We start from the raw sequence: 23891 nt of genomic DNA on the forward strand, positions 1-23891 counted from the left end.
TGTGCATAAGAAATCAATATAAGTGAATCCTCAAAGGAACTTTGTGTTGGTAAATGTAAGTTATGCAAATGTACAGGATTTCAGTTCTGTTCAACATGTTGATGGTCATATGAACTATGTTTTCAGCTCAAAAATGTCCAATTTCATCACAATTAATGCTATATTTTCATGTCACAAATGGCCAAGTTATATTTTAACTGAATTTACCTGAAAAACAAATATTCTATTCTTTAAGATTCCCCAATTTTTCTTACAAGATTATGCACTACATATCACGTTTTATTTTTACAGGTTGCAATATGGAGTATGGTGCTGATCCATCCTGCTTATGTTACGCCAATACATACATTAAGAATATCACATGTCACTTTGTAAATCAACAGTTTTCTAATAATAAGCATTTTTATAAAGAAATAATAATTCTATATTGTTATTTACTCTTTACTATGATGATAAGCTATACAATAAATAATTATGATACTAGTTTTTGCACAGGGATCATTTGTGGAAACGGTGACATGACTGCCGAGCATCAGTATAATGGGATCTGTAACAACCATGTCACATCCGTCCACTGCCACATTTTGTGTTTTTGTGTCAGCTGTTATTGTTTTAGATCCACAATACTAACATTTATGAATAAGAGGAGAATTAGCAATAGTATGTCTATAAGTTTATTACTAATAAAGTACTGGTACTGACGAGATCATCATGGGTAATGTCACGTCCGTCCACCAGCAAAAGTTTTCACATACATGTCCTATTCAAAATCCAGTATTTCTGAAAATATAGCTTCCACTGTCAAATAATATCAGTAGTCTGTGCACAAATGTATTAGCATTATTTCAACACAGTTCTATGCATTTCTTACATTTTTTTTTTTTTTTTTTTTTTTACAAAAATGGCCACTCATTTGACCTCCTAAGTAAATCTTAGCTGATTTGTTTTAAGAAAAATACCTAGTCATCACAGCACTGTGACGCCATGAGCCAATAAATACCAACTCCAATAACCAGTAAAGCCATTGAAGGTGATTACACCTCAAATCACAGGACTTCATAAATATACCCAAGTGACCATCCTTGTTTCATGCTTTTAGAACATAATGCTATTAGTCCTAGTAAACAGTACAAACTTCATATTTTGTGTACATATTAATGCAGACATGCTCTTTCCAGTGATATAATTGTTTTTATGGTAGGCATTGTTATACATGACCAATAAGCATTTAAAATACAGGCCTTTTTTTATTTTAATGCCTCATAAATTATAAAATCTTGTTTATTTTTAGAACAATACTTAGTCACCACAATAATGTGACAAAATGACAACATGATAAATAGAGACCAATATTATATATCTGGAGATTTCTTTTATCTAATTTTTTGGGTGTTTTTTTTTTCCTTTCAGATTTTAGCTGTAGCTCTAACTTGGTAAATATGCAGCTGTGAACCAAGGTTATTATCGTTAATGAAAACGAACAAAATGACAAAAACTAGAATTGAAAACACATTTTCATTAACTGAAATAAATAAAAACTATAATTAAAAGAAAAAAAACATACTGAAACTGTACTGTGTGCTTATGAAACTGACTTAAAACATCTAAAAATTAAGGATAAAATTCCCTTTGTTTTAATTTTTGTCAAAGTCGGATTGATATGAAATTGATTTATTTCGCTTGAGTAATTTTAGCTGATGGCACCATAGGGCACTTCACGGTCCGTCACGTCTGGTTACTGGTGGTTTAGAGTCGGCTTCTCGTCCCCACTCTACCTGGCAACATGGAGACTAAAGCTGGGAGAAAGCAGAAGAGTCTTGTATGGGATTTATTTAGGTGATGCATGTGTGGTTTACTTTTTAAAATTTTAACCGGCGGGTCCCACTTTTGCAGAATTATTTGACCCACCCCACAAATAAAATGACATTTTTTGACCCAACCCACAGGTTAGCCACGGGTTTAAGTGCTGATCCTTGCATCACGAGTACTAGCCTATCATGCGGTGTGAACAGTCGGACACAAATGCATGGTGCTGTAGGGAGAAACGGATTTATTAACAGAAAGAAAGAAAGAAAGAAAGAAAGAAAGAAAGAAAGAAAGGGGAACAAACTGAAGAACCTGGCGCAGTAGTCAGAGTCTGGTGGGAAAGGATGGTAGAAGTCTATTCTTATTCTTATCATTATTATTATTATTATTATTATTATTGTAGGTGATGAGGTGCAATGATCCAGCTGCAGAAAAGACCCTTCTATACCCTCTTAACGAAAAAGGCTGTGCAGGCAGCAGATGGATGTGGTTGGAGTCTGATTGTTGAGGGAGGGGTCCATAATAAAACCATCAAATAATATAAAATAAAACAGGCTATATATTGGTAAATAATTTAACATGCTATAGGGAATTTATACATGAAACTGTACATATTTTTGTGGTACTGCTCAATCAGTGACCCACCTCAACCCACCCTGCAAATAAAGTGCCCTGCCGATAACTCGCTGATCTGCGCATCACTAATTTCTTTGAAGATAAAAGATATGAAAAAATTTAAACTAAACTAAACTAAGAGTAAGTATTTAGGAAAAAAAAAAAACTAATAAAAACGAGCAAACCTGCTCTAAAAACTCATTAAAACTCACTGAATTTGAGAAAAAATAAGTCAAAACTATATAAAAATAAACTATAATGAAAAATCCAAAACTATTCTAACCTTGCTGTGAACCACATCTTTACATCTTGTTTGTTAAAACTAGCCCTGAAAATGATCCTGAATAGAAAAGTAATGATTTCCCCACTGGTCTGATTCCTGTTGTGCATTAAAAACGTGGAAAGTGTTGATACCTGGCATTATACAGTTGCAGAAAAAAATATTAGACCATCAAAAGTCATCAAAAACAATGGTTATGCAACAAGTGACACACAGATTTGGCATTTAAGTAACATTTATGGCAGTCATTTGTAATAAAATGAATCTACATGTACAAGGAGGTCTAATTATGCTGCATTTAAGAATTAACCCATAAAGATCCAGTGCTACTTCTGTGGCAGATCCTAAATACTTTTTTCTCTCTATTTAACATTTCTTACGTGATTTATCAGCATTTATTGTAATATTATCCTACAGTAGCGGAAAAAATTCTTAGACCATCAAAAATAATGGTTATGTAATCAAGTACTAACTCCTGTGTGTATCATGTGACTAAAACAGACAGAAAAGAAAACATGGAATGTCTAAAAGCACTGTTTTTGTCAGTACAATGCCATAGCTATTGATGTAAGAACTGAGGTGATTTTGATTATTATCAAGAAAACATGGAAAATGGCTAGATATCAGCTCTGAAATTAAACTCTTATGAGCTATTTTTGTTGTTATCATTATGTTTGTCAAGACAATTGTACCTTTAGTTGTACCAGGCATTAAAATGAACAAGAGATTGAAGAAAACAAGGGGTGGTCTGATAATTTTTTTCTGCAACTCTATCCTGTAACTATAAATAGCCTAGTTTTAAAGTAATTTATCTGATTTTTTGGGTTGAATTAATTTACATTTACTGTGCCGCTACCATTCCATGCAACCCTGAGATGACCACCCATTTACCAGCCCATGTAAAATTCATAAATATTGACCCTTTCATCTGTGTGTGTGTATTGTGCACACAAATAACTTACATTACACTGATTCTGTCTGGCAGTTCTTTGGGTATTTTAATCACACTTAATTAATAAATCAGTAAAAGTTCAGTTAATAAATGCGCACACTGGCAAGAAAACTACAGGGTGCTGAAAATAAAATATCCTTTTCATTGCAAAATCAATACCAGTTCATAACCTAAGCTGTTACTCATCATCCTCAAGGAGAAAACAACAGCATACATTTTTACTCACGCATGCAAATATTACCGGCATATCATTATTCTTCTTGCATTTCAGAAAACTTACAAAACCAATTTTATATAATAGGTAGAGAGTGAACTTCACCTACAGTTCAACCATGCCAAATGATTCTGTTGGGTTTCTGTAGAATTGACTTAGAGTCTGGTTTTGACCAACTCTATATATAAAATGTCAAGAGATAACTTTTTTGTGATCTGGCGCTATATAAATAAAATTTGATTGATTGAGTGATTTAATTGGTTTTCCCCTGTAAGTCGCTTTGGAAAAAAGCGTCTGCCAAATAGAAAAAAGAAAAAAGAAAAGAAATGAGAAATAATTGGAAAAGTATGGAAAGTACTAATCACTTTTCCAACTATTTCATATTTGCATTTGTAAATAAATATGGTTTATCTCACTTATTCAATACATAAAAAAACTAAATGGATTAAGAGACTTTAGCAGCACTTACACATTTGTGAATCTGTCTGTTTATATGTGAGGGAAAAAAATGTAATATACACTAAAAGTCTTAGGTCAACAGATTAGTTATTCTAAAAAGATTACGATAAGATATTAGTGTGTTTCTCCCTTTGTAATTCTGTCTCAGTAAGTGTTTTAACTTATAGTTAGCGTGTAAGAAAATATCAGCTCCGATATATCACGATATTTCATTTTACAATACTGTTTCAATTTTAAAAAGAACTGTACCAACATTTTTAGGTATCTATTCAAAATGCAGACATGGCCGAGGCTCATTCTTGTTTTTCTTTTTTTTATATTTTGTGGGAATCCTGTGAGCTCTCTTATTTATATATTCACAAGGGTATTTTGCTCTTTTATTTTAACAACTAATAAAATTTTGTACGGGGGTGGTTTAGACCCAAGTGCAACACACCAGAAGCGAAGATCAGTTCAGTATTGTTACTTATTTAAACCCACCTTAGGGGGGAGCAGGTGAAAGGAAGTGGTTTCAGGATTGAGGAGAGGCAGACTGACCAGGAGACAGGAGATGAGGTGTGGCACAGGACTGGAGATAGGCAGGTGGGAAACACGTAGAAAGAAGGAGTCCAAGGTAACAGGCAGGCAGGTCTACTGGGGGAGAAGGCAGAGCGACGTGGTCCGAAACAGGAACATGAGAAAGGAACAGAGTAGGATTTCATAGGAACTGAAGAACAATCTGGCAGAGAAAAGAGCAGAGAAGTGAATGTGTACTGTCAGCCTGATGAGCTGCAGGTGTGTACACAGGTGAACAGCGCTGGCTGATGAGGTGGGTGTGGCTGAGAGAGTGAGAGGGAGCAGACAGGTGCAAAGGGATTGGCTGAAAGGTGTGGCACGGTGAGGGAGAGGACAGAGCCCTATAAGGACAGTTAGGACATGCTTTGATGTTGCCGCTCCGGTGACCACATGGTTCACACGTAAGCCTGAAAAAGTCCAAATGAACTAAGCGCTCCCATGTTATTTAATAGGAGAAACCGCAGTGAGCATGGTAAATCTGAAAACAAACCACACACAACCACTGTGTCACTACCGCACGTACTATTGTGTGTGTTATACTTTTGAGTCATGGGGTTGACCACTGAAAGGACTGCATTTATTACTTTGAAAACTTCAATTTTGGGGGGACAGGTTGGTGTTAGCTTGGGTAGGCTACTTACATGAGTGGTGCTAACTTTACAAGTTCATTCATTCTGCAATTGCACTCATGAGGAGATGGATAATTTACCATTTTTAGCTTACCGGCCAACAGGCCGTAAGCTATTGTCATCATGCGGCGTCCGTCATCGTCTGTCGTCGTCTATCGTCATCGTCTGTCGTCGTCGTCTGTTGTCATCTGTCGTCCGTTACAAAAATTTCAATCGTCTTCTTCTCCGATACTACAATTCCAATTGACTTCAAACTTGGTATACAGCTTCATTATGATGATGTCAACAAAAGTTAGTGAAATTATTTGGATCTGGATCTGATTCTGGATTTGGTGCGACTTTGAAAAATTTCCCCATTATAAGAGATAGGAAGTGGATCGATGCAATAACTCAGTAAATATAAATGGTATCCAGTGTAAATTTCTACAGTCCAGCCCTGATGGGGAGATGACCAAAACATAATGGCCACATGCTGATCAGGATCTTCTTCTGGATCCGGGAACTTACGGAAAATTTAACATGGGCTCTTATGGGGAAAACATTTCAATTGTCTTTTTCTCCCAAACTACAGTTCTGATTGACTTCAAACTTGGTATACAGCTTCTGTATGATGATGTCAAAACAAGGTATTGAAATTATTTGGATCGGGATCTGATTCTGGATTTGGTGCGACTTTGAAAAATTTTCCCATTATAAGAGATAGGAAGTGGATTGATTCAATAAATCAGTAAGTATCAATGATATCAAGTTGGAATTTGAATTTTTGACAGATCTGATTGGAATATGACCAAAACATGGGCTATTTCTGTAATATAATAAATACACATGACTGGGTGATAATAAGTGGCATCTGGATACATTTCCCAAAGTTTTTAATTTGGCCGGTAAGCTACAGGGCCATTGGTCCTATTTTTAAGTTTTACTATTATAGGACTGTGGTCCAAGCAGGAAACAGTGGTTAGCTGTGAACAATGTGTGTCTACCAAGCTCTGCTCCGATAACACACACAATACAACATTAACCAGTGGATAGCATAGCAGCTAACTTAGCATGTTAGCATTAGCACAGACGATAAACTCATTGAAAAGTCAACATTAGCAAACTCAAACTCAACAGTATCCTTATAGGATGAGTCAGATCTTACAAACGCCAAGTGACAGAAGTTTCGCTTCCTTTAACTCAAGAATAATAACTATAATGAACTTTTATTCATCAGAGCTCAGTTCTACACCAACTCTCCTCCTAATTAGCACATTAGCTCAGCTGACAAACTTAACCAAACACCACCAGGTTCAGCAAAACAACTAAAATGAAACCCATCGATAACAACATTTGTACTAATGTTACCTTATCTTGAAAACTCCATAATTTGTGGTTATAGTGGTTAAATCTCAACAGTTGTGCAAGTCTGCTAGCAAACTATAGGGCTACAGCTGATAATCGAACGTAACAGGTGTTTAAGATATAAATTTGTACAAACCCTAACTCTAACCAAAGACAACTGAATTTACATCATGAACGTCTGCTAATACAGGAAATACACTCAATGATTTGAAAGCTGACGATATCTTATTAACTTACCACTGAAGTTGCTAGATCAGCTGCAACAGAAATGAATGTGTTCCGACGGCGTTACACTCAATGTTTGGAACTACTGACCCCTCCATGACCTGGAAGAAGGTGCATATTTCTTTGACAGCGGGAGTCTATGGTAGTGTCGCTACTCTGATACATATCGAGGACTCTGGGAGAGGACAGCAGCACAGAGTCACAGGTGAAAACTGATTGTAATGAGGTAACAGGGTAAGGGAGTCAATGACAAAGAGACAAACTGTGACAGAATATCAACATTTGAGCAGGATCTTAAACTGTCATGTCTGTAAAACATAATTTCATTTATTTATTTACTTTTTGTGTGTTTTTTCTACTTGTAAAGCCGGATGTTAAAACTTTATTTATCCAAATCCTGCTCTTAAAGTTTTTACAGAGGAAAGTTTTGTGATATAGCATTAGGTCCTGTTCTGATCAAATAAAAATTTAAGTATTTGTGCATATGTCTGGTGTATTTCAATTTTTCTTAGGAAATAATCTTAAAAAGAAAAACGATTTCACCTTGTTAACAGTATTGTGATATATCAAGATATATTGTATCGTGATTTGTATCATATCGCCAGGTTCTTGCCCATACACACCCCTATTAATTATGTACCTTGAAACCACGGTTGTTGAAATATCTGAAAATCTCAGTCACATGCTAAACTAAAATCAAACTCTATCCATGAGATCCTCGAAGATTCATCGAAAGCAAACAGACAGAGAAGATGATGTTCTTTAACTGATCCCAGTCAGAATTATTGTGGAACTTGGAGCTTTTACTTCCATGAGGAACAACAACAGCAGCGATGTGTGCTGATATTAAAATCTATTTTGAGAGAAATTGTGGCAGAAAACAACTTAAGCGTGCAAACTGACTTCAACCGCTGTGATATATGAGATAAAGTCTATTAAAAAGTTCTAAAGAGTATATACCCCCAGGAGTAAAACAAAGTTTCTGTTTCTGTACTGTTCAAATTGAACAAAGCAAACATCTAAATTCCCAAGAGGGAAAATAAAACAGCTTTTTGTAGCTGTATTTTTAAAATTCTGAGGGAAGGTGAAATTAATACTGCAATTAACAGCAGGAAATAAGATTTTTGTGCTCATGAGAATTCCAGGTTTTTATTTTACCTCTTTTGCATTGACTGGAAGGTCCAGGGTAAAAGAATTCACAAGAGGGGAAAAAAAAAACCAAAGTATACATAAAATTAAAGTCCTTGACGAAAGTGTCGATTCCCAAGGGGAGAGTAATGTTTTTAGAGGTTGCGCTAAAAGTGGAATGAGGACAGAATTACTAGAAAGAAAAGTAGTTAAGATGTTAATATAGTTACTGTTGCATAAGCATAATGTTTCAAAGTCTGGGTCATAATCCGACATGGGACACAGAGGAAAAAAAAGAAATAAAAGAAAGGACAACTTTGCATTCATCTCAGTCTGCATAATAACTACTGAAGTAGAGCAGATGGTCCGTTCTCTGACAATGTGCTCAAAGGTTTGTGTGGCGTTCACATTTGAACCCTGTATTTGGACAGTTTTAATATGCATGAACTGTTGTCAGAAGATTTTAGCTTCAGAGCTCAAAGACAGGCAATCATGGGATATGTTTCTGTGCACATATTAGATAAAATTAGGCGATTAATATTACACGGGACAGATTTGAAATACATACCCATCATAAAACCACCTCTCATCTTAGGACATTATCGCCACCTCTAGAAAATATAAATCCATTTTGATTGACTTTGTAAAGGTCATGTGATTATGGATGTAATGGGAGGATATCTATCTTTATGGCCTGTCAAATGAAAACTTGACATCAGCAGAATACACACACACGCAGACAAAGTAATTTAAATATGTGGTTTAACCCTTTAGACTAAACGAGTGTGTGAGGGTACGGTGTGAGAGTGTGTGTGCACAAAACCATAATTCATTATTATCTATGACACGCAGACAGTGACCTCTTAGCATTAGAGAAATAAGTGATGGAGAATGAATGTGTGTGTCTACATGTGATGAGAAAGAAATGATGAATGTGTGTGTGTGTGTGTGTGTGTGTGTGTGTGTGTGTGCGCGCGTGTATGATGTAAAATTCATTCTGAGGACAGACGGGGGCTTTTTTAAACGACATAAAAACAGCTTATATTGTTTGCTTATGCAGCTGATTCTGTGACACTGTGTGTGTGTGTGTGTTTGTGTATGGACATGTGTGATTTGCGATTGTGTGAAGACAACACTGAGTTATGTGTGTTTGTAGCACCACATCATAGGATCTTACTGAAAGCTTTAATTAGCTGTCACACAACGACCTCTGCAGTGAAAAGCAATACTTGTAGTTAACACGACCACTGTGAAGGATTTTAACCTGGTGAGAGTACGGCGTCGTTTTTACCAGTATTAACACTGATGTAGAGATGTGAAGTGGACGGAGCTATAACCATAACTACAGGTGGATGATATATATCGCCTATGATAGTATCATAAATGTTGCATTGAGCATGTGCAATATTACATTATCGAGTACTCATACCATCTCATAAAGAAAACAAACGGACGGTGCATAGATGGTAGAATCAGAGGTGCATAAAAGTCCTCATTGGCCGAATGCGTGCCTCAGAAGCCAATCAGTGGACAGGACTCAGTCTCATGGTGACTCAGTGGCAACCAAAACACAACATCATCCCACATGGAGGAAATATGCAGGATGCATGGAGGAGGAGAAATAGCGAGACATGGGTCCACGTCACTGGCCTGGAAATGGTTCGGTTCTGACAACACTGATGTTGGTCAGGGCAGCACGGTAGCCCAGTGGTTAGCGCTGGGCTTCACAGCTTAAAGGTACTGGGTTCGGTTCCAGGGCCTGGCTATGTGGCGCAGGCTCTCCCCGTGTCTGCCGCCGGCGTAAAAGCCCGGCATAGAGAGGGTAAAAAAAAAAAAAAAAAAGACTGATGTCGGTCTAAGAAAAAAAAAACTATTTTTGTGTGATGCACAAATGTTAACTATGACATTTATCTGTTTGTCAGATTTTTGTCTCCTGAAATGTTGATTCTCTGTCTTTGATGTGCCATATTTTTCAATAAAAATATTTATAAAATAAAGACTGATGTCGGCCAAATAACGTTATTTGCAAGATATGCCAAAAACGGTCGCCGCGAAAAGCAGTTCAATGACAAATCGGTTCCTCCATTTACGAACAAACCATACAAAAGAATATGAGGAATATGTAAAACTTCACAACTCCACAAGCACAACTATGGCTAAAGAAAAGATGAGTAAATCTGCACAACACTCAGCAAACCCTCACTGAGTCATTCAGCAAACACGTACCATATGACAAACTATGTTTAATTAGGTTTCCATTTTGATGTCATCTTAACTTAATTTAATTTATTTGTTAACAAATTTTTATTTATTTTTGTACAAAACCTCAACTAATATACTATTGAGCGAACCTCATTTAGCATATTCTGTGATTTATGTACAGCCTGATATCTATATAGTTACTATTGAGCACTGATAGAAAGTCATATATGGACTTAGACTGAATTAGTTGAGTTATCCTCCATTAAAAATACCACCCTTCTATTGGGAGATTGATCTCTTGCATCCAGACCACAGGACTCTAATATAGCGGAACCTGACAAAATTGCCAATTCAAGTTGATATTGATTCTTAACAGTACATGCCGGTGAGCTACAAGGGACATCGGTCCTATTTTATTTTATTTTATTTTTTTATTCCTCTCTGGATTTCCTTCCCTTTGCTTTTCTGATGATTTAAAACAGGAACATTCCAGGTTGAAGTCATAAATATGCTTTGAATAACACACAAACTTAATTAAGGGGATAAAAAGAATACAGCAGTTTGCAGCTCTGTTCAGAAATAACACAATATGTAAAGAAAGTACTACTTAATTTATAGAGAAAGTAAAAATGTCACAAAACCTCAAGCACCTCTAAAGTTACCTCCAACTGAGTCCTTACATGTAAATCCTCTCAGATTTTACTGAACAGTTCTAAACTCTAAAATCAATTCACATATCATCCAGTGGAAGGTCAAGATGAGTCTCAGATGTGAAATGACCAGCAGAGCTCTGTGTGAAGATCATAGGCTGGGCAGAGGTCCAAACCCATGCTTTAAATGGAATCAATAGCGTTTTAAATCAATCCTAAACTGCAAGTCGGTGCCACAGAGGAATATGATGTCCTGGAAGATCTCACTCCTGGATTTTGGACCAACAGCTTTAATCAATGGAGAAAAAAAACTCATCAGCAACTATTTTTATAATCTAATACAGACTTGAATCTTCCAATAAGAGGGTAAACTGAATGGTGTTGAGGGAAAGTATTCAGTAGTCATTATTTTTGCACTTTTAATAGAACTGAATTACCACCTCATAGCTGTTGTCCTTTGTGTGTGTGTGTGTGTGTGTGTGTGTGTGTGTATTAACCCTGTAAAGCCTGAACCATTAAATCACTGTAATTATACTTGTCTTTTTTCATTTTGTTCAGACAAGGTATAGTTTTTAGATGTTACCTGCTTGCTTTTTCCAACTTTTCCAGTCGGCAGAGGGCCTTGACACCATCATGTCCAAAACTTTCCTGGATAAGGCTAATGACGCTCATTTTGTCTTCTGTTTATGTAATTATACTTCTCTTTTTTCTTTTGTTCAGACAAGGTATAGTTTTTAGATGTTACCTGCTTGCTTTTTCCAGCTTGCTTTTCAAGTCGGCAGAAAAAAGAGAAGTATAATTACATAAACAGAAGACAAAATGAACGCCATAAGCCTTATCCAGGAAAGTTTTGGACACGATGGTGTCAAGGCCCTCCGCCAACTGGAAAAGTTGGAAAAAGCAAGCAGGTAACATCTAAAAACTATACCTTGTCTGAACAAAAGAAAAAAGAGAAGTATAATTACATAAACAGAACACAAAATGAATGTCATTAGCCTCATTACATCATTGACACAAAATTCCAGTTCCTTGAAACTCAAGCCTTTATAGACCAATGCCACATGACGTCACGGGTCACGTGTTTTATATTTACACTAGGGATGTAAACAATTAATCGACAATCGATTAATTGTCAATAAGAATTTGCTTGATTAAATTCTTAATTGTCGGTTAATTGCCCCTTTCCATCTGTCCACACCTGTCCAAAGGCTGCCGGTCCACGCTGCAACGGCGTGGCTGGGCTAGCCAGTCATTGAACCGGATCATGGCGCCGATGAGTTAGAATCACCTTATGGACATGGTGGAGCGAAACACAGACCGTCCCATCTGTTTGTGGGAGTGTTGCATTCCCACCTAAATACACGCAGTCGGTATCGGATCGGAGCGTTTTCCCTGGAGGTTGGTCTAGTCCACGGTCAGTGAAAATATCCTCCAGGCTCCTGATCCGGGCCACAGGTATGCCAAACATTATGTCCTGCAGTCACCCCGGTGGACACAGGAAAAAGCGGGTGGGTGTGGGGTGTATTATACATATGTATAATATATATTAGTCCAGGACAAACATCCTGCCCCCTCAAATTAAAGTTTGCGAAGCTTCAGGAGGTAGGGAAAAGATAAGTGACCGAAAAGTTTCACTTTCACTTCTGCGGGGGCACGGACTGCACCGCCCCGTACCCCCATAGTATTATAAGTAGGACGGAAAGTGATGGAAAGTGATGGAAAGTGACGGAAAGTGACGTGCGCGTGCAGTTATCAACCAACACGTACACATCCCCCAGCCAAACTGTGCGTGTGCGGTCGAGTAACCCCACCCCACCCCAATGATGACGCGCACACATGTGCCCCCCTACCCACTGATGAAACACACACGCGTGTATCCCCTCGTTACACACCGCCACATCAACAGATTAATTCCACAGGAAAAACTGACTGTATCCAATGGTTCAATAAATCAATCATTAAGGAATATGACATGCTTCTTTCATGAAGTATATAAACAATATTTAGCTTTCATTCTTATAGACTGTATTGAAAGAGAAATTCAGGTTCTCAGGAAAATCGCCACTTGTCAGTTAATCGTTAATCAATCGATAAGGTCAATCAACTAATGATTCATGGATTAATCGATAACTTGCATCCCTCGCTTACATAGCCATGTTGGAAGGCAACCCATAAGCTCGAAAGAGCAGTGCCAGGCTTGTTAGACGGGTAATTGTACTTAATAATTGTACTCATGGTTAACTTTTGTGCAGTAATAGGCTGCTCAAACACAGCGGGACATGGGGAAAAGGAGTCTTTCTACAGGATCCCCTGTTTCAACCAACCAGGGAGAAAAATGTAAGGAACTCAGTGGCCAGAGACAGAGTACCCAGTATGGTAGTAGACCTACGGTCACCTGTCGGCTGTATGTTACGTATAACCATTAAAAGTGGTGAACAACAGTTATGCAACAGTACATATGGTACATATTGTGGTTCTTGGGTCGCAGTTTGGGCGCAAGGGTCGGCTGGGGCCGGATGCAGAACCTGAGCTGTGCACCATGCCCTGGGGCTCAAACAGAACCTCTGCATCCAGGTCGTGAACTGTGAACCACAGCCAGTTTCTCAGCATAGCATTGTCTTTCACCAGAGTTCAGAGTTTGAAAATAGTCTACCATATATAAATGCTAAACTGTCACTAATAACCCGTTTAAGATATCTTATCACTGATAAAGCAGTTGTTAAACACACAGTCTGCCATTCTGTTGTCTCCACTCTTGCCTTCCAACATGGCGGCGTATCTGTTCACTTCTGGTATTGATGACGTAGGTGGCATCGGTCTTTTGGTCCTACTGAACAACCCAAAAAAAAAAGATTTTAAATATCAATTTCCATGTATGAGTTTCAATTTTGTATCATATTTGATACATAGGGTCTCAATGCTCAAATATTATTTTTGAACAAACAAAATGATGAAGGCCAGCAGGCTGAAACACGATGGGCTCAGTGAGGTCTATTAACTCTTTCCCCGCCATTGACGAGATATTCCGTCAATTGCTTCCCAACGCTTCCCCGCCAATGACGAGATTTTCCGTCAATCCGTGTTTTCACTGTTATACTGTAGTTGGAGGTGTTGTGGATCATGTGAATTACTTTCCTTAGTCCAAAAACAAACAATTAAGCAACTTTTTCGGAAAAATGACGGGCCGGGTTTAACGTTTTTGCACTGGAGTCTCCGTATCCCATGGCAACGCATCCAGCGGCAGTCACTGAATGAGGAAGTGCAGACTGTGCAGTTTCAAAAGCCTTAAAGATGATTATGGAGACAGAGTCTGACAATTCAATATATGATGGAGCTACAGAAGAACCATTTAGAGACAGGAACGGAGAAATAGAAGGTGAGGGAGACGGGCACGGACCACGGGAAACACGGAGCGGCTCAGGTCCGACACGGAGGTGCGGGTGGGGGGGGGGCGGGGGCACAGAGCGACACGGAGAAAATGACAGACAGGAGGAAGAGAAAAGAGACATTTCTAGTGGACATTCAAGGAGAAGACAGACATACAGACATGGGACAAGACAAAGGAAAGCTAGTCTGCATCTGTTAGAGTGAGTTCAGATTCAGACTGAGGACACAGAACATATTCAGCTGTAGAATGTCAGCAGGACACATGGAAGACACTTTTGGATTTGGCTTTTGTATGAAATAAATAAATACATATATTCATACAGAGATAAATAACTAGATGTCCATAGAATTATTTACAGATCAAACACAGCAGCTGGTCCAACAGGAGGACCTGGTGCAGCCAAAGGCCAGAAATCTACAGTATTTAGTGCATTTGTTTCTTTTTTTTCTTGAAAATGAGGAATATTGAGGTGTTTATATCCAAAAGCTAAACTACTATGTGTTAGACTTATAACTGATGTATGTAAATGTGCAAAGTTTAGAAGGAACCTGGTGCTTTACAAGATGTTCGGTCTAAAGTTTGGTGTGGATTCCCCTAACATTTTGTGGAATGATGGGATATCTTAGAGCTGTTTGTTACTATTATTGCTGTTATTATTATTTTATTTTGTGATTTTGAAGACAGCGTTACTGTTGGTAAATAAGAAAGAGTCAAAAATGTAAATAGGAAATCAGTTTTCTCTTGAAAATCAATATCTTTGAAAAAAATGCAATTTTCTCAGCTTTTTGCTCAAAATTCATTTTTTTCCTGAAAATGACCAATATTCAAATGTTTATATCTCACGAACGAATAAAGATAGAATAAAATAGTTTTTTGTGTTTAAAAGTTGAAGTTCTGTTCTTTCTTTTGATGTATTCAGTGTTCACATACTCCTAACACAACATTTTCAGTGAGCCTCCAAAGATTAGTGAAAATGACCAAAACGGCTGGCGCTGGCTACCAACTCACTGGAAAATGCTCTGGCGGGGAAAGAGTTAATACATGCCTTAATTAATAACAGCATTTTAAAATTGTATGAGAATACCTTGTTTTTTGTATTTTCTGTGTATTGATGGTCCCTTCACCAAAGAGCACCTCTTTTACCATTTTTCTTTCCAGTGCATCAAGCGTTTCTCTTTACCACTTCTTCAAAATGTAAAACTGTGGTGAACATTTGTGATCACAGACACAAAAAAATGCATCTTGAAAGACCAACACGTTGACTTACATTTAGAGATGACTGCATTTCCTCGTCCTCCATTCATCTTCTTCTACTTTAAACAGGTCCAGTTCGCGGGTCCGGGTCTGAAAAGAAAAAAAACAAGAAAGTTGCACGTGAAATCACATTGTACTTGAGCTTTGACAACATTAAAAAATATGAAATCCAACTGACCACATGACGCGGACTAGTAGTGGGTCCCCATCCCTAGCGTCAGGTCCTGAATGGACATGACACCTGTGACACCAGGTCTGCATCTGGACTGGTCCTGTTCATGTTGTCTATCTCCCCTGGTCTGTAACAAAATGAACAAAATGAACAAATTAGACAAAAGATAGAGAGAATGATCAACAAAAATACATAAAAATGACAAAGATACTCAATAAAATGAACAGCAATTTCCAAATGAATAAATTAAATGTGTCACCTGTCTGACTGCAGGGGTTCCACAGTTGCAGACCTGGTCTGTCCTGGGTCAGCAAGAAAGTTGAAGATCAAATCACATTGTACTTGAGCTTTGACAATATTAAAAAATATTAAATCCAACTGAACACATGACCTGAACTCAACACATGGTTCATGCCATCAGGTCCTGATCTGCAGCTGGTCTACATCTGGACTGGTCCTGGGGTCTCTTTCCTCTGATCTGGTACAAAAATTATGAAGAAAATTCACAAATGACCCCAAAAAAATATAGATAATCATCAACAAAAATTCACAATAATGGGATATATAATATTACCTGACATTCATTCATTGTTACTTAGATGCATCAGCAGTTGTGTGTGTGTGTATATATATATATATATATATATATATATATATATATATATATATACATATATATTAGTGCTGGGCAGCAATTAAAATTTTTTAATCGTAATTAATCGCGTGGATTTCTGTGATTAATTGCATAGTTATATTTTTTTTGGGGGGGGGGGGGGGTGTTTGCCGGCATCAACCGCATGTATTGCCTTTAAGTGATACTTCAGACTTGAAGTATTCCGGTGATAAAAATAATTCCACATTGCAGTGCTTATGAACAACTTTGGCCTTATCAACCCCACCATCTGAAGACATTTAAAATGAAACTGTCCATGGAAAAGACCGGTACTTTTCTCCATGTTTATGTCCCTACCAGTTTATTTCCGCTTGTGAGTGACTGACAGGAGTCTTAAACCCACTAATAAGTACTAATACTAATAAGCCCAATAGTATGTGATGTTCAGCTGTTAAAAGCAAGCAAAGGGGGCCCTCTAGTGGTCGGAATAAGTTGCACTAACGTATGTTTTGTCCTTTCGGTGTTACCGTAGTCAGTTCGGACATAAAAAGGAACTAACTAATAAAATAAAGACAAAATAAATCAATTAGTTACGTCTATTAATGATATGCATATTCATGGAGAATGCATAGATGTAATTATTCTAAACTTAAATTGACTGCTAACACAACAATCACATCGTAAATAAGTAAAGGTTAGTTCAAAGGCTGGCATATTATATCTAAACACAACCAATGAATTTACATGAAGTTAACATGAGCCTGCAAAAAGAATTAGCAACCCATCTCCGACTGCTAGCATAAACAAATTAGCTTAAACATGTTAATAACACACTATAATAAACACATCCAAAATAACATCACAAACATGTTCCTAACGGCATGTTTGCATGTGAAATTATTTATATATATATGCATATATGTATAGAGTGCACTTGATGTTTGCCACACATTTTCCAAAAAATAACATCCATGTATAAAATTGTAGTACAAATATTATAGTACAAATTATATAGTTATATATTGTGTATAAATATATAAATTGTGATGATGATGTTATAATGAAAGAATTACATTAGGAAGACACTTAAGAATACTTAAGATGAGTAGCACACGTGTATATGATGAATACCTTTGTGACTTGTTAAACCAGTAGATTTCTCCACACTCACATCTCTGATCATCAGACTGTAATGCGTGCTATAAACATGGAACATGTTATGACTGAACACTATGTCCAGGCTACCCATGGCTCTGCTGTATGTCTAAGGCGCCGGTGTACTGAAAAGTTTTATTCCCTTCTACAGGTGGAGTTACACTTACATGCATTTTATACACAATAACACAATGAAGCCTCTGGTTATAAATTATCTGAACCTGTCATGTTACCTTTTATCGGTCACATGTAAAGAAATCCTGTATATATGGATTAATTTGGACTTTCAATTCCCACAGAGAAAGGGTCAAGTTCTTCTTTAGTGTTTATATGATGTTATCCATTTGTATGCTGTGGATGAAAAGACATAGATTTGATAAATTTTGTTTCTCTTGAATGAATCAAATCTGTGTTTTTTGTTTTAATCAGTGCATTACATATCTGATGACAGCATACATGGTCAGTAGTGATTAAACAATAAAATGTAGCGACAGTTTGGTCAGCTGTTTCTGAAGCATGTTGGTGTGGTCTAATGGAGGAAGGGAAATACTAAACCTAATAGTATCTAAAGTACCTCACTTCAGCAGTAAAATGAATCCAAAACATTCAGTATAATAGTATAATAGCCAATTTCTGACCATTTTACAGGCACAACAGGGCATAAAATCTAATATAAGTAACATATTTGTCAATTATCTGGATATTTGTCACTGTCTGATTTTTTCTGTGTTTATTTTATTATTATTATTATTAATAATAATAATAATAATAATAATAATAATAATAACAACAACAACAACAACAACAACAACAATAATAATAATAATAATAATAATAATAATAATAATAATGATATTAATATTAATCATTTGACCTGCTGGGCTCCAGTATGGAAATGAATAGACTCTATTCATTTCCATATTGATAATTTGTTCTATTAGGTCTATTCAATAGATCTAATAGAACAAATTATCTATACATTAATTACTGTCCTTAAACGAAAATTAACATTTACGAAACATTTCAGCTGAAGAGTGGTGCATTATAACACAATACGACGGACGTTCAATAAGTTCATGGCCTCACCCAGAACAGAACAACACAGACTGATAATTTATATTTTATTTTTCAACATAATCTCCATTTACAGCAATGCACTCGGTCCATCGATGTTCAAGCATCACTATCCCATCACGAAAGAATGTAACATCCTGTATTATAACAACCAGTATTTCTGGATGAGGCCATGAACTTATTGAACAGCCCTCGTATGTATCATTAACGGTTTATTTTAAATCTATTTTCCATTGGAATTCTGCCGTTGCTAGGTTACTGTGGACAGCATATAAACCCTGGACGGGATTTCAACGTCCCCTTTTGATCTCAACACTGAGAGAGAAAGACTTACATCTGCGCTCCAGAGAGATTTTGACTAAAGTTTTGCTAGCTACGACCATCGAGGAGAACCAGAAGAGGACAACAGGACACCAGACCCCCCAGAGACCCGAAACCAACCGGAGTTCACCAACAGCGAGGACCAGCTGAGAGGACCCACCGCCGAAGAGGACCAGAGAAGAGGAGCCGCCATCTTGTGGAACAGGTAAGGATAGCAGTTTGAAAAACATTAGCATCAGCTATGTTAGCATAACTGGATTTAAGCTACGGGGTAAAGATAAAATACAGGCCTACATGTAATTAATGTTAGGAGGAACTTCGAAAGAGACATTTTCGTTGCCCGGTTCAATAACACATTTTAGTAACAAAGATATGATTTGCTCTAAAAACAGTGTTCTGCTCACAAGCTCCTCCATTGGCTCTGCCGTTTCTTAGGTGATTGGCCGTCCCCGCTGTCACTCCATCAGGTGGAACACCGGTTTGCTAGTTGTCCTGTGTTCATCTAATGCTGTAAGTTGTTGTTCAAATGTCGGTCGTTTGTTGTTCCTGGGTCATGTCAGCTAGACGGATTTAACCCTTTCATGCATAGTGGTCACTCCAGTGGACAGTTCTTCTCCAGCTGTTCTCTTATATATTCATGGGTTTTGTTGTATTCATTCGATATCAGCCAACACAGTGAATGCTCATACATCATTCCATACACTGAAATTCATACCATGCTTGAATGTAAATCAATTGCTTGTTGTTATTAAATTGTAATTAAACAGGGTGTTTTTTTGTTTTTTTTTTTACAAAAAGTTGCTTTTTGCATATTATCTCCATGAAGTGAGTAATGGCTAATATTAGTGTATGTTAAAATGTGAGACAACATCATATTAGCTGCATTTTTATTTCATAGTTTTCACACAGTGTATCAGTAAATATGTTTCTTTGCTTCTAAAGTTAAACTCATGGTGTCCAGGTGAGTGAACATTTTTGCAACTCAATGAAAAATATATTCAGGAAAAAAATTCCAATTGCATTGGGTTTTTTTAATGCCTAGAGGAATAGAAACACTCAAGAAAAAAAATCTTGATTAAGGCTCTCATATTTCATGCATGAAAGGGTTAATATCAGAGGTTTCATTTACATGAAGGTTTGAATCAGTGTCCATGTGCCCACATGATGTGCATATGTGCGTGTGTATGTGTTTGGTAATTATGCAGCTAGGATGTCCAAAAAAAGAAAAGTCAATAGAAGAGACTTCAAAGTGTAAGTTACTGAAAGGAATGCGTTACACCCATCCTGCAACACCTTCACTGGCTCCAAATAAAGCAGCGTATCCACTTCAAGATCCTCCTAATCAATTACAAAGCTCTCAATAATCTTGTAAAGTGTTCTTGAGGTTTATTATAAATACTGATACATAAAATGTATTATTATTATTATTATTATTATTATTATTATTATTATTATTATTATTATTATTATAACTGTGAAGCCTCAACAATGCAGAATTTAAAAAAAAAAAAAAGTTTATATTTAATGCCAAAGGGACAAACTTTTGATTATTTTTATATATTATTTGTGTGTTGAAATGTTTAAAAAACACTAATCATAAAAGTTTTAGGGAAAAATACAATAAAACCTGGGATAACAAATGTGATTTTATACATCCATACTCATAATAATTATGAAACTGAGTTTTTTCCTCAGACTATAACTGTACCATCAAAATCAATGTTTGTTGCACCTCACATTGTCCCACTGTTCATGTCATGCATCAACATCTTTTTGTCAGGTGCCAGAGAAGAAGAAGAAGCTACAAGAGGAGAGGTGGGAGGAGATGGAGAAGTGGAGGCTGGAGGAGAAGAGGCAGGAGGAGATGGAGAAGAGGAAGCTGGAGGAGGAGAGGCAGGAGGAGATGGAGAAGAGGAGGCTGGAGGAGAAGAGGCAGGAGGAGATGGAGAAGAGGAGGCTGGAGGAGAAGAGGCGGGAGGAGATGGAGGAGGTAGAGGAGGTGGACGTAGAGGAGGTACAGGAGGAGGATGTAGAGGAGGAGGAGGTAGAAGCAGAGGAGATAGAGATAGATAGAGGAGGAGAGGCTGGAGGAGGAGGAGATGGAGGTAGATTGTGGAGGGAGATAGAGTGGGAGGAGGGTGGAGGAGCTGGTGTGGGCCAACCCTGGGGGATAAGGAGATGGGGGCAGATAGTAGATATGCTGAACGGGTGGCTGGACGCAATTGTTTTGGAGGCAGGGTTGGAGGGGGGGTTAGAGGAGGAGAGGCTGGAGGAGGTAGGGGAGTTGAGGCTCGAGGAGATGGAGGAGGACAGGCTAGAGGAGTGGTTAGACATGGTAGAGATGGTAGAAGAGGAGGTAGATGAGGAGGGGATGGAGGAGAGGCTAGAGATAGAGGAGGAGAGGGTGGAAGAAGTAGAGGTTGAGGAGAGGGAGGAGGTAGAGGAGAAGGAGATGGATGAGGTAGAGGAGGAAGAAAGGCAGCAGATGGAGGAGGTTGAGGAGGAGAGCCCCCTGCCCTCCGTCGACTGTCCAGTGGCCCACCAACCCCACTGTCCCTGTGCCCATTCGTCCTGGAGGAGCAGATTCCTATGCTCCGACACCAGCTGTCGGTGTGTACCTGACTGTCCAGCCTGCGGACGCGGTTTCACACCTGTCCATCGTGTCTTTCAGTGTCTGGTTGGGTGTCCAGAGCGGACAATTCGGGAAGTGGTGGAGTACCGGCGTTGGCCAGGACCATCCGGGGCGTTGCCCCTTCCCAGACCATCACAGAGACGCAGATTCCTGTGTCTCATTTCCTCTTTCTTTTCATGTTTTTGTTGTTGTAAAAAGTGTTGAAAATCTTTGCAGTGTTCACCTTAACTTTGTGTTGTGTAGATATTTCTTATGTTTCAGGATTCAGGACCCAGGACAGACCACCGACCCACCAAGGACAGACCACCGACCCACCAAGGTCAGACCACCGACCCACCAAGGTCAGACCACCGACCCACCAAGGACAGACCACCGACCCACCAAGGACAGACCAGGTTTGCAGCTGTGGAACCCCTGCAGTCAGACAGGTGACACATTTAATTGATTTATTTGGAAACTGCTGTTCATTTTATGGAGTATCTTTGTTATTTGTGTGTATTTTTGTTGATCATTTTCTCTATGTTTTGGCTCATTTGTTCATTTTGTTTACATAATTTTTGTTACAGACCAGGGGAGACGGACCGCAGGAACAGGACCAGCCCAGATGCAGACCTGGTCTCACAGGTGTCATGTCCAGTCAGGACATGACAATAGGGCTTGGGGCCCGCAACGGGTCCAGGTCATGTATTCATTTGGATTTCATATTTTCTGATATTGTCAAAGCTCATGTACAAGGGAATTTCATCTACAACTTTCTTGTTCTTTTTCTTTTCAGTGCCTGCGACGCGGACCTGGATAAAGCGGAAGAAAATGGATGGAGGACGAAGAAATGCGGTCATCTCTAAATGTAAGTCAACATGTTGGTCTTTGAAGATGCATTTTTCTGTGTCTGATCAGAAATGTCCACCACAGTTGTACATTTGTCTTGTTGTGTGTCAGTGGGTGTCACAGTGGATAACCTGGGTCTTATTTTGACTGTGTTTCAGGAAAGACAACAGCGATGCAGATCCTTTGTGAAGGAGGAGGCCTGTCTGATGGAGCCCTTCATCCATGGTCGTTTTCCATCAGACCCAGTAGATCCAGAGGTTGGTACAGATCCACTTCCTGTCTCCTCAGGACCCACATTTACAAAAATACACAATGAAATCAACTCTTCTACATCCACACAGTGTTTAATGATTGTGTCTTGATGTTTCTAGATGTGGGTGCAGACGACATCAGAGGAGACATCAGAGGAGACATCAGCGGTGGACACGTGAGGAGGAACAGAGACCCCAGACCCCAGACCAGACCCTTCCACAAAAAGCCAAAATGATCCCACTAAACTGAGACTGTAACTACAATAAACTGTTTGAACTTTATCTTTTTCTTCTGTTTTTGTAAAAGAACCAAGATGGAGGTTCAGTTGGTTTTATAGAACATGTCATTTCATGAGTGGATTGTACCCACTTATCTAGTGGTTTGGAGTGGAAGAAGGTGTTGAACCCTTAGGGGTCTGAGCCTATTTTGACCGTTTTTCAATACTTCAGATTTTGCTGTTATATAACACATACAACATGTTAAACATACCTATGTTTGGTATAATTTGTCTTAGCACAATTTCACCTATATTATCTGATAATCCTTTAACACTTTATCTAACTTTATTAACATATTGGACCTAAAAATACACAAAAATGAATGAATTTGAAAGAAAAAATATCTATATATTAATAATATCTCTAGGTTTACGTGGTTGATCAATGTTAAACAAATCCCTTTTGTTATAACGCTTCGATCACCATGGAGGGTTAAAGGGTTAAAGTTAAAACGTTTCTCAAGGCGTTCACAACAAACTGTTGACGTAGAAACTTTAGATTTAGTGTTGAAGTGTAAACTGGTGAGTAAGGAAATAGTTAACTAATGCTACTGTAATGGTTGTAAAACCTCCTCCAGCATCTGCAAAAATTGCTTCCTTACATGATAGTGTTTGTAAATGTTCTTTCATATAAGCTTCATGGTTAGAATACGTCATAGTTATATTAGTTATGTATAATAGTTGAATTCTATTTCATTACTGATGGTTTTACAAAACAAAAAACTTGACTCATTTGTGTAAACTAAACTATAAAGGTTAAGTGAGTTATTCCAAGAGGTTATTTATACTTAGTTTGTGGTTTAACTTCAACAGAAGTTTCACTGAAGCTGAAGAAATATAAAAGGAAATAAATATCTGTGAAAAAT

General features: G+C 37.9%; 1 long non-coding RNA gene across 1 annotated transcript; it reads left to right on the forward strand.

Moving 5' to 3' along the window:
* Nucleotides 1-22030: 22030 nt before the first annotated feature.
* On the forward strand, nucleotides 22031-23216 carry LOC115410309 (uncharacterized). The gene is made up of 4 exons (XR_003934079.1): nucleotides 22031-22096; nucleotides 22235-22515; nucleotides 22655-22753; nucleotides 22868-23216. It is a non-coding gene; the product is annotated as an uncharacterized LOC115410309 (long non-coding RNA).
* The last annotated feature ends 675 nt before the right edge of the window (nucleotides 23217-23891 follow it).

Source organism: Sphaeramia orbicularis, chromosome 19, assembly GCF_902148855.1.
Source record: "Sphaeramia orbicularis chromosome 19, fSphaOr1.1, whole genome shotgun sequence".
NCBI classification, from domain to species: Eukaryota; Metazoa; Chordata; class Actinopteri; order Kurtiformes; family Apogonidae; genus Sphaeramia; species Sphaeramia orbicularis.